Genomic DNA, 12,500 nt, shown 5'->3' on the forward strand with positions numbered 1-12,500 from the left:
TACTCACTTCTCAGCCCTGTAATCTGCCCTCTGCTCTCACCATGGCACTAAAACAAGTGTCCCCAAAGTCTCCATGATCTCAGTGCTACTATCAGATACAATGGGCCCTCTTTAGCCCTTAACCTTCCTGACCTCTCAGCAGATTCACCGCCACTGATTGCTTCCTCCTCAAATCTCTCTCCTTGGTTCCTGCAATGCTTCACTCTCCTGATATTCCTCCTCCCTCTCTGTTTATTTCTGGGTTTTTGTTACTGCAGATTCCCATTTCTCTGCCCAGTCCTTAAATGTTGATGTTCTCAGAACTCCATCCTGGACCTCAATGTTTTCATTCTAAAAACGTTCCCTACATGATCTTATCCACTAGGAAACAGCCGTAAGCATTTTGAGGACAAGTCCTACGTAACCTCCCTCAGACATAAGACAGTAGATAAACCTGGGGGATACTTAAAAGTATTTGACATGTTGAATTGATTTTTTTCCATCTCTAATCTAGTCCCCTCCGTGGCTAATCCCCAGACCCACTCCATCAACACATATATTTCCCCTAAAAGAGAGTGATGGTCACGACACTGTACTTCTTAGAGAGAGGTCATTTTTTGCCCTTCTCCTGCTGTATATATTTTCTCAGTTAAGTCCTGGAGTATCATTTTCTAATTGGCAGTTTATGGCTTATTAAAGGATCATAAAATTAATTTATGAGATCATAACCACCATTTTAATTAAGCTTCATAGAATACAATAATAGAAAAATATCAATATGTTTTATATGTAATAAGGAAAAAGATTTTTTTCTTAGATGTCTGCATATGTGTGCATGTTGCCCACATGTATATATTGGGAAAAATGTGACATGTAGATCTTACAGTGGATTATGATAAAAAAAATAAAAATAAAAAATTTGAGAGACACTGCTTAGAAGTGTTCATGTCTTATCCAGATCAAATATAATCCTGGCATAGTCTGTCTCATAAACGATGTAGGTTGATAATGCCCTCCTTAGCCCTAATGAGCATGATGAATTTAAATCCATTTAAGAGTAAGTTTCAGAATAATTATTTTTTTCATTTTAATAAAACTTCATAAAATGATGGGCTACTCAAAAATGAGGGACTCGTGTTGTAGCTCAAAATTTTCTTATTTCAACAGGATGTTGTCAAAATAAAAAATAAGTAGGTCACCATATATTTTTCTTTCTTTTTAAAAATTTAATTATTTATTAGCTCTAATCAGTTATAGATAACAGTAGAAAACTCTTCGATTCGTTATATGCAAATGGAGCTGAATTTTTTACTTTTCTGGATACATATGAAGTAAAGTCATACCATTTGTTCAATTATACATGTACCTAGGGTAATGATGTCCATCTCATTCCACCATCTTTCCTACCCCTTTGTCCCCACTGCCCCTCCCCTTTGCCACATAAGTTCCTTCACTTATCCCATGCCCCCCCCCAATATGGATTAGAATCTACTAATCAGAGAAAACATTCAGCCCCTGGTTTTTTGAGATGGGCTTATTGCACTTAGCATGATATTCTCCAATTCCATCCATTTACCTGAAAATTTTATTCTCTTTTAATGCTGAGTAATATTCCATTGTGCATATATGTACCACAGTTTCTTTATCTATTTGACATCTATTGAAGGGCATCTAGGTTGCTTCCATAGTTTAACAATTGTGAATTTTGCTGCTGTAAACGTTGAAGTGGCTGTGTCACTGTAGTATGCCAATTTTAAGTCTTTAGGGTATAGACAGAGGAGTGGGATCACTGGGTCAAATGGTAGTTCCATTCCAAGTTTTCTAAAGAATTTCCATACTGCTTTCACATTGGTTGCACCAATTTGCAGTCCCACCAGCAATGGATGAGTGTGCCTTTCTCCCCACATCCTCAACAACATTTATTGTTGCTTGTATTCTTGATAATAACCATTCTGAATGGAGTGAAATGAAATCTTAGAGTAGTTTTGATTTGTATTTCTCTAATGATTAGAGATGTTGAACATTTTTTCATATATTTGCTGATCAAATTTATATATTCTGAGAAGTGTCTGTTCAGCTCCTTAGCCAATTTATTGATAGATGGTTTGTTGTTTTTTGGTTTGTTTGTTTGTTTGTTTGTTTGTTTTTTGGGGGTTTTTTTGGTGTTAAATTTTTTAAGTTCTTTATATATCCTGGAGATTCGTGCTCTGACAGATCACCATATATTTTTCCAGAATATATTTTCATAGTATCAAATAATCTATTTCAGGAAATGCATGGCTCTCTGTGGAATGGGCCACAGGACCTTTAGACAGATACCATCCTATGGAATTCTATGAACATGCCACCAGGGGGCTACAGCAGGCACTACTCAGGCTCTAAACACAGCTCCTTGCACTCCACCTCCTCCAGAGGATAATGAGAGGGACAGTTAGGTACCTATTCCAGACCCTAGAATTAAGGATATGTGTGGTGGTATAATCTCCTTCTCAATGATTGTGGCTTTTTGAAACCCTGGGACAATATGTCTAGCTAGTTACTTGGGAAAGTATCACCTTGTGCAGTTTCAGAACCACACAGGGAAAGACTATAATGTTGCCTCACAGTCTGTCTCAATGGGTTGCCTTTTTAAGATGCTTATTTTCAATGAAAACACAGATTATAAGAAATGACTTGTCCTAGCACAAACTATGCCATGGTATCCCAGCTTTCCCCTTTTCCTCACCCCACACTATACTCATCTGGGCCACATATCTAAGGGAGTGGGAACAACCTCTCTGGAGTTAGGATCATCAAGTTGTCACGTAGTCCTCTGCCCTGGAAGCATTTGATCTTTTCAGATATCGCAGCATTTTGGAACTTCCTATGTGCAGTTGGACCAGGACTCATTGCTTGTCTTGGGTGCCTCTTCCCAAGTCCAGTACAACCAAGTGTTGCTTTTCTGAGAAATGCATCATTAGGCAATTTCATTGTTGAATGAACACCACAGTGTGCACTTACAGAAACTTCAATGGTGTATGTCTGTCACTCAACATGGCCAGGAAAAGTTAGGTGTGTGAGATGCTGCCAGCATAAGACAGAATATTGTTTTACAATCAACTTTCTTTTAAATAAGTAGGAGTACACTCTAAAATAATTTTTAAAAATAGTAAATACATAAACTAGCCATAGAGTTGTTTATTATTATTACCAAGTTTTATGTGCTGTCCTTAGTTGTATTGCTATATTTTTATACAACTGACATATAGTACATTTGTTTACACCAGAATCACCACAGACATCTGAGCAATGCACTGTGTTATGATATTAGACTATACAACATCACCAGGAAACAGGAATTTTTCAGCTCCATTTTAGTCACAAGGGACCATAATCACATATTCTGTCTGTCACTGAGCAAAACATTGTTATGCAGCCCATGACTGTACTCAGAGGTACAATTTCATAGTTGTTCTATATAATTATATAGTTATATAGTTGCTCTATGCCAACCAGGAGAAAGGGGAAACTTCTTCTAAGGTAAAATAAGGAAACTCTACATAAGGACAGGTTGACACCTATAATACTGCTCAGTGCCAATTGGCAGAAAAAGAGATGGGACAGCAGAAGAGTCACAGGTATCAGTGTCTTCTTTTTTGTTCTGCTATACTGGAATGCCTGAGACTGGGATATTTAAAATGAACAGAAGTTTATTTGACCCATAGTTCTGGAGGCTGGAAAGTTCAAGACTGAAGGGCTCTCTTGTTGCATTAAAACATAGCAGAAGGCATTGCAAGGCAAGAGACAGCAAGAGAGGGCCAAAGTCACTTTTATAACAAATCCACCTTCACAATAAAGAACTCACTTCCACAGTAATGGCCTTAGCTCATTTGGCGCAATGCCCAAGGTGTTGAGAGGCAGGACCTGCACGAGGCAGGGGCAGAGCTCCCGTGACCTACTCAATTCTTCAAGGTCCTATCTCCCAACTCTTTTGCACTGGGGATTAAATTTCCAACACATGAACTTTGGGAGACGCATTCAAGCTGTAGCAGTTGGTAAATGTGACCACCCTGCAGAGGAGAGTGATGCTGAATCACAGTAGCTGTGGATTTAAGGTTCAGGAGTGCCAGCAGGTTAGGTCCAATCCCAGCTATGCAGCCTTGGGCAGTTACCTAACTTCTCTGAGTCCCAGTTTCCACAACAAAAAAAGGGACAACAGCCAGGCCTAACCCTCAGAATTATTGTGAGAATTGAAGGACACAACCCATGTGAAGGGCTTGACAAGGCCCAGCAGGGTCACCTGAGGATTGTGGTTTCTGCTGATGTTACTTATGCTATTGTTATAACTGCTCAACAAGCTCTTCTGGATGGGTGTTGACTTATTCACTTATTCATTCAATAAATATTTACATTGAGCACCTGTATGTGACAGTTCAGCCTCAGATAGGACTGACATGGCCCCATTTTAGGCCAAGCTGGTGGCATCATTCATCAAGCCATTCCTCATAGACAGAGTGACTATCACCGATGGATTCTAAGCCTATTCAGGAGCCTTTGATCGCAGCTTGCTTTCGCCTCAGATTTGTCCACAGGAAGATACCAGCCCAGCTCCATCTATACAGTCTGGTTTCTGCTTGTAAGTTAATGTAATGGAACAAATTTATATATCAGTCTCTTGAGAGCTTGAGTAGTCTTCTAGGGCCAGTCAACTGCAGAGCCCTGATACTGGTAGGTTTCTGCTGGGTTAAGAAGTAAACTCAGACTATAATGATTGTCAGCTCCTCTTCCCTTGTGAAACCTTCCAGATCTGCCCAGGCTGCCCAGGGGACTCTCAGGAGCAAGCAACTGATGTGCAGGGGTCAGAGCCCAACTCTACCACCTTTAGTCACCTAATCCTGGGTAGGACACTCATAATGCAGGGACCTCACTTGCCAGGGTCATTGTCAGGATTCAGAGTCTAATGTATGTGGAAAATTGTTGGCAGCAGAAGGCAGAAGGCAGGTACAGTCACATACTGTTTCAGTTAATGACAGACCATATATACAAAGGTGGACCCATCAGATGATATCACCTCGATCCCCTATTATTGTCTTAGTTTGTGTAGTTGCAGAATGTGGGAATTGCCTCACAATGCTTTTTTACAATGTTCCCCTTTGTTAAGCAACATATGACTGTATACAAAAACTATAGCCATGGCTTCCCTCTCTCCGGTCTCTGGCACTCTGGCCTGTTGACGACAGAGACATGGGGTGTGGATCCAGGCCTCCAACCTCAGAGGAGTCCAGCTGCTGGGGAGGGCAGGGCTGCAGGACCTGATTGAACCAGTATAGGTGCAGTAGTGAGCCACTGATAATGTCAACAAAGGTCTTTGAAGCTTCTCTGGGCCAAAATAACTCCACCAGCTCCTGCTCATTTCCAGGGTTAGTCACTGTCTGAGGGGTTTCATAAGCCAATTATGTGAGTTAAGACATGATTGATCAATTAAGGCAACGGATTAGCTATGAAGTACATAAGGAGGAAGAAAGTTAAGTCATTCACAGTAAGAGCCCTTTGCTGGTTCCCCATGAGCTTATGATACACACAGAGTCCTCAACAAGGCTTCCAAATCCTGCATAGTCCACCCACTGACCTTTCCCAGGGCTCCTGGTGCCATGATTTCTGCATTCAAGCCACATGGCCTTCTTCAGTCCCTGCATGGGCCCAGCCTTTCTCTTTCAGCCTTTCTCTTTCTTTGCCAATGTCACCTGCATCTGTCAGGGTTCTCGAGAGAAACAGAACCAATGGGACTACCTGTGTATATGCCTGTACATATGTGAATGAGTTACACATGTATGTTTATGTGTACATGTATGCATGATACATACATATGTGTATACATATATGCATATGTGTGTATGAGTATATACAACACAGATTAATTTTCTTTCAATTATGGGGGTGACAAGTTCAAAAGCTGTGGGGCAGACCAGCGGGCTGAAAATTCAGGTACATTTCTGGGTTAAAGCCTTGAGGCAGAATAATTCCTTCTTCTCAGGGAAACCTCAGATTTTGCCCTTAAGGCCTCCAGCTGATTGGATGAGCTTCACCCACAGGCTCAAGGGTAACTTTCCTTAAAGTCAACTGATGATCAATGTTAATCACATCTACAGAACAGCTTTACAGCAACACCTACACTGCTGTTTGACCAAACATTGAGGTTCCTTAGCCTCATCAAGCTGTCACATAACCACCTGCCCTTCTGCCTGAGATTAACCCTCACCTAACTGTCAGTTCTCACCCCTGAGATATCAGTGTAAATGTCACCTCCTCTGCCCCTCAGGTCATGTAGATGTCCTGGCTGTCCTGTCTCATAGCACTTTGATTTTTCCTCTGTGACTCAGCTCATTTCCTCTTGGCATCCTCCTCCTACTCGACCTCACTTCATCAGAGCAGGACTACATAGGCTCTGGTCACCACTTCAGGGCTTCTCTGGCCTAGAGAGCATCTTGAGGCAAAGAAGAGAAAGACTTCCTCCCTCCAGGTGGATGAGCACCTCACAGATCAGAACCTGCTAAGTAGCGAGTGGTCTAAATGTCACCTCATGATCCGACAGCTCATGTGCAGGAGTCAGCCTGTACAACCAGTCAGAAGAGTGCCAGTGTGTGACATAAAACTTTTCATGCAGTACAGGATGTATGAATGTGCCCTTGACACAGTGGTACAGGACTTGGGTGGTGGGAAACTTAGATTTTACCCTAGGGGGCATTTAACCCAGAGATACTCAATGGCAGGCACCGCACACCAAGAGGACATGAATCTCCTGGAAGGGGCATGAGTGTCTTTAAAAAAGCTTTGACCTACTATGATACTCTCAGTTTATAACTTGGGAAAGCTTTATAAGACCTGTAATTTTTAAAAAATTCATACTAGGAAAGATAGACCCTTGGCAAAGGCCCGGTTGGGAATGTCAGCCAAAAACCAAGATATTTCTTTGTCCTCCTCATCCTTTAGAAACTCAGGTGGAACTGTGGGTATTACCTGAAACTGTGGCCAGCCTCCCTGCCTGCACCCACATGGCTCCCTCAAGCATAAGCATTTCAGGCCTCTGCCAGTCTCTCACCATTTGGCAAGCTTCACCAACTTTGGGGGTAACCACATGGCCTACCTGCCTCCAAACCAGAGCTTCTTTAGGGACCAGCCAGTTGCCTATACAAATGGAAACCAAGTCCTGTAGCAGAGCTCAGAGCTGTCCTGGAGATCCTAAGGGACAGTTGGGAAAAACCATATCTTGAAAAGAGAATGAGTCCAGGTAGGTAGGTACTGATTTGGAAGAGATAAGGGACTATCAGGCAGAGCCCACACATGCTCAACCATAAGTGAGTTTGTTCAACATTCACCATCCCCAGCATGACCCAGACCCTCTAGATGCTCTTCTACATTAGCTTAGTCCATTGGTCACTGTGCCCACCCCTGCCCAACACCACATGGGCCAGATGTCCTAGGCGAGGTTTACTAAAAATCTTCTCTTTTAATTTTGTCTCCTCCCCCTCCCACGATGGTTCAGGGGAATCCAGAATGTTCCTGGGGTCTTCAGTGTTCTTCACAAGAATTGATGCTGTGGCTGTAGCTCACAGGGATACAGGCTTAGCCCCAATTTTGGGATGAACAGCCCAACCACACCCGAGTTGATTCAAATGGTCTATATGGATCAGCTTACAGACACAGAATGGGACCCTCTACCTTGTCTGCAAATCTCTGGAACCCATCAGTGCTTCTTGGTACATGTGGGGCAGAGAGCATATGTCAACTTGAAAGTAAATTCATAGTCCAAGAATAACATTTTCACTTAGAAAATGAAAGTTACCTATTTTGAATTTGCAAATAGAAAGCTATAGGATTTTTATGTTTATCATAGGGTATATGGATTTTAAGGGTTGAGTAATGTTTCTTTCCATCTGGGGCCTGAAAGGGTTGTAGTGGACCAACTATTGATCTTTTCTGCTGCTAGCAACCTTCAGCCACAACCCAACTTCCTCCATTGCCCCAGGTGCGCTGCACAATAGTGTCATTTCCTACATGTGGCATGACCTGGAGAAGGTTGGGCAGCCCCACCTGTGGCTCCACAACTGTGCTGTCCAGGACCATAGCCACAAGCCACATGTGACCACTGAGCACTGGAAAAAAGTCTAATTCACATTGAGATGTGTCACAGTGCTAAATGCTAAATTCACACTTCACTTTGAAGCTGCATTACCAAAGAAAAAATATAATATTCCTCCTTAATGATTTCATATTGATAAGATGGTGAAATAATATTTTGATATATTGAGTTGACGTTAACTCATTATAAATTAATTTTATATGTGTATTGATGGTTTTTATCACTATAATGAAATTCCTGACACAGGCTAACTTTATAGAGCATAGACATTTACAGTTTTAGAGACTGAAAATTCAAACAGCATTGTGCCAGCTCTGGCAGGGGCCCTATGACAGATGGTAATAGAGCTTACAGGAGGAAAGATTACAGCTGGAAACAAGAAGCCAAAAAGAAACCCAGGGTTCAGACTCAGGCTTTTCTAACATCTAGCTCTGGTAAGAACTCACTCCAGGAGGCCAGTATTTCCTTCAGAATCAGTTCCTCTAATGACCTAAGTACCCCCAACTAAGCCCCTCCTTTTAAAAGTTCTACACCATCTTCCACTTCTGTTGAGAGCCACAGCAGAAGGGGCCCCAGCAAACCTCCAGCTGTCAGCAAACTTTCAGACTGCCAGCTGATGCACAGTGGCCCCAGCAACATCTAGCTGATTGGCTCCTCTGCGGTGATGCTCATTGGGGGACTTCTTTGGCTCCGCCCATGCAACCCAGCCAATTGGCCTCAAGAGCAGGAGGATTGTGGGAGGTGGTGAGGCTTGTGTTTGTGGGAGAGGCTTGTGGTAAGCCGGAGGTGGCAGTTGGGCTCTGGGGGTTTTTCCTGAGGAGCTGTTTCCTTTGGCCTGTGTGGTTCTAAAAATAAAGTCGTTTCTTTTGACAAGTCGCTCCTGAATCGTGCTCAGCTAGAATGCGGCACACTTCTACATTGGGCATCAAGCTTCAAACACAGTTTGAAACTTTAAAGGGCAAACCACAACAAAACCATGGCAACATATTTTACTTTTTTCAAGTGGCTACCAGAAAATTTTAAAACTTATGTGTGACTTTTATCTGTGCCTTGCATTGCATTTCTATTAGACTACTGCAACTATGGACAATCCCTTTTGTATCTTGACCTGAGAACAAAATGACTAGACTTAGAGGTATTGGAAGTTGGAAGTGATTTAGGGGCTGTGGGGAACCAGGGCAGGTGATCAATCCTGTCGTTGCTTAAAAAATAAGCTTTCACAAGCTTGAGAATTAAAAGTCCATACCAAGGAGAAATGAAGAGAGAGGATGAGGAGAGATGAGGAAGGGGAGGCTGGGGAAGAGGAAGTACTCCTGAACTTGATTCATCCTTCAAGTCGCTCTTCCTCCTTGAACCCTTTTAATGTCCCCATCACATCTGCCCTGATATTGTTATATTTGTCTTCTGGCCACCCCCATCTGTTTATTTGTTTAGCTCAGTTTAAGTAGGTTTTATGTACCTGGTACAAGGCATTATATTGGGCTGAGGCAGAAACACAGTAAACAACACCAGTTCCTGCCCCAAGGAGTTCAAAGTCTGGTGCAGAGACAGACAATGGAAACAGGTGGTTACTAAACAAACCACCCAGTATAAGGACCAGCACACTGAGACAGCACCAAGAACTGAGAGCTGTTTACACATCCAAAGTGTTTCCCCAGCTGGGTGGCTGACTTCTTTAGAATAGTTAGCATGTTATATTTCTGCTTCATCTTTGATCACTCACAAAATGCTAACCAATTAGAAAAGGTCAGAGTGATATGCTAGCTTTGAAATCAGATGGTTAGGTTTGAATCAGTCCCAGCAATGCCACTTAACTAGCTGTAAGTGTGACCTTGGGCAGGTTTTGACCCATTATTGTATGCCTTTAAAATAGTGACAACACCTATCCAGTTGTGTCTTTGTGAATGCTAAATAAGCTTAGCTCTAAAACTATTTAACAGTGCTGGCACATGGGAACAGCTGAATAAATGTTAGCAATGACTATTAATTAGAGCAACACAAGTAGAAAGTATTGTAGTGGATATAGCACAAATGCAGGCCTACAGAAGGTGAGGAGGAGAGAAGATGACCTCTAGTTGATGGTTGAGGCATAGACAAATAGACATGAGGGAGAAGGAATGCCAGAGAGAGGAAAAAGCTAATGCAAAGGTGGGTGTCAAAGAATCATGGGGTACATCTTGGAACACAGATAATTTGGTTTGTCTGCAAAGCAAACCAAAGAGGAAAATCTGGGGATTAAACTAGGAAACTAGCCTGGACTAGAACATATTAGACACAAACCTATATTAAAGCCTTCGGGTTTTATTCTGCACACCCGCAGGTCTTTGGAGGTAATTTGATCATAGAAATGGCATAATCAGGAAGCTTAATCTGGCAGGTTGCATAAGGTGAATTAGCTTGAGACAGAAGAGTTGGGAAGCCTCTGTAATAGTCAAGAGATGGCAAAGGATTGAGCAAGACCATGCTAATAGCAATGAAGAGGAAAGACAGATTTAAGCCACAGCATGTGCTACCTGATTGGATGGGCTGGAGAAGTTGGGGTGAGGACAAACAGTCAAGATAAACCCAAGGTTGTGCTCAGGCAGAGCAGGAGGATGGTGACAACAGAAAAAGACTACCAAAAAGGTGGAGCTGTTTCTGAGGGAAGGTGGCAAATTCACTTTAGCCTGGTAGTCAGCCAAGAGATTTATCCAGCAAGGAGTTAATTCCAGATTGGCAAGAGGTCTGCACTGCAGATTATGACTCATGAATTAAATTGGTAATTAGAGACATGAAACTGGATAAAACTCACCAGAGGGTGAAATTACACAGAGGAAAGAAAGAGGAAAATATAGCAGGGGATGAGAGAAAGGGAGAGAGAGAAGAAAGAAAAAATGAAGGGCAGAAAGAGAGGAAGGAGTGAGGCAAGGCCAGGAGGGTGGGGAACATGAAATGGGAAGAAAGATCTGAGTCAAATGGGAGACATCAGGCACAGAACACTTTGAAAGTGAGTTAGGGGTCCCCGGATTCCATGCACTCTGGGTACCTTCTGACAAAGCAAGCCACCTGTGTTGCAAGGAGGTTCCCTTTGGTCAGCGATTTTAAAGGTTCTGAACCCCACCCCCACCTCAATCTCCTGTACACCTACTTAAAAAAGAACTGGCCTGAAAATCACACCATTATCACCCCGATGGGCGCAAAGACACAGCAAGTTACTCTGCCCCCAGATCCAGCAGTGCTCAGGGGCCGCCTGGTGCCCAGAAGCCCCTTCCCCCGCCCCCTCCCTTGCTGTCTTCCATATCCTGGAAGGTACAGCAGGGATAGAAGGTTTTCTAAACATAAGGAAACGGAGGTCACAAGAAATGGGTGAGTGGGCGGTGGATACATCTTGATGACCTTCAAGAAAAAATGTGTACAGATTAAAATTGTTTGCCTGCCTGAGAGATCACTGTGCCCAAACCTGGAGAACCGCAAATAACAGCTCTGGTCTGATGCAAATGGCCTTTTTCACCCAGCCACTCAGAAGCCGCCCCCCAAACCCCAGCCAAGAACTGCAAGCCCGTCAGAGCGTCGCGCACCCTGCATTTCGCCACCAACCGAGAGTCGCAGAGTCGGATTTGCCCTGAACTTTAATAGCGGCTCCCGCAAGCCACGCGCGCTGCCCACAGTGCGAGACTCGCGAGATTCAGAAGTTTCGCTTTCACAAAGACAGACTGTGACCACCCCTGCCGCCACTATCAGCCCCAAACTGAGTTTGGGGGAAACCGGAGGTGGGAAGGGTCCTGCGCCCAGGTCGCGGCTCTTGCGGAAGTCAACGCGGCCCCGCAGCACAGGGTGTCCCAAAGGGACTCGCGGGGACACGACGGTGGTTGAGGGCACCACAGGCCTGCAATATCCATGTCCCAGCGCAGCTACCCCGCAATCCAGGGACGCTGGTGGCAGTGAACGACAAAGCCCAGCAGCATGAATTTCTTCTCCCTGCAGGGGATCCTTGCAAGGCGAAAGTGATGGCGTTTATTCTTGGGCTCTTGGACAAACAGAAGAATTCAAACAAAATATGTTCAGGTCATTCTGAACAAAAATATGTTTTCTCCAGTTGCTCCAGTGTGGAAAACTGGTAAAGAAAGATGGAAAGTTAAGGAATCCATTCTGGAAAGTGCCCTTTATAAAAATGGCTTCAAAGAACTTGATGAGTTTCAAAAACCTCAGTAAATAGCATTATACAAGTCATCTGTCTTGACATGATGCAAGTACAAAGGGATGTATATTGTGATTTTAAGAAATGGATACATCCTCCTTTAGTGCCTGCTGTATGCAGGTAAGAGTTTCACCGAAGCAGATACCTGGTTTCTCAAGTGTGGGAACAATATGATATTTTTGCCCTTGAAACTAACGCAGAGCAAAAATGTGCCAGGGTTCAATT

At 43.3% G+C, this 12,500-nt stretch overlaps 1 pseudogene; it reads left to right on the top strand.

Annotated features, from left to right (window-relative positions):
- LOC101976972 (aldehyde oxidase 3-like) overlaps positions 1-12,044 on the top strand; it is a 91,547-nt pseudogene extending 79,503 nt beyond the window's left edge.
- Positions 12,045-12,500: the final 456 nt, after the last annotated feature.

Source organism: Ictidomys tridecemlineatus, chromosome 7 (genome assembly GCF_052094955.1).
Source record: "Ictidomys tridecemlineatus isolate mIctTri1 chromosome 7, mIctTri1.hap1, whole genome shotgun sequence".
Lineage (NCBI taxonomy): Eukaryota > Metazoa > Chordata > Mammalia > Rodentia > Sciuridae > Ictidomys > Ictidomys tridecemlineatus.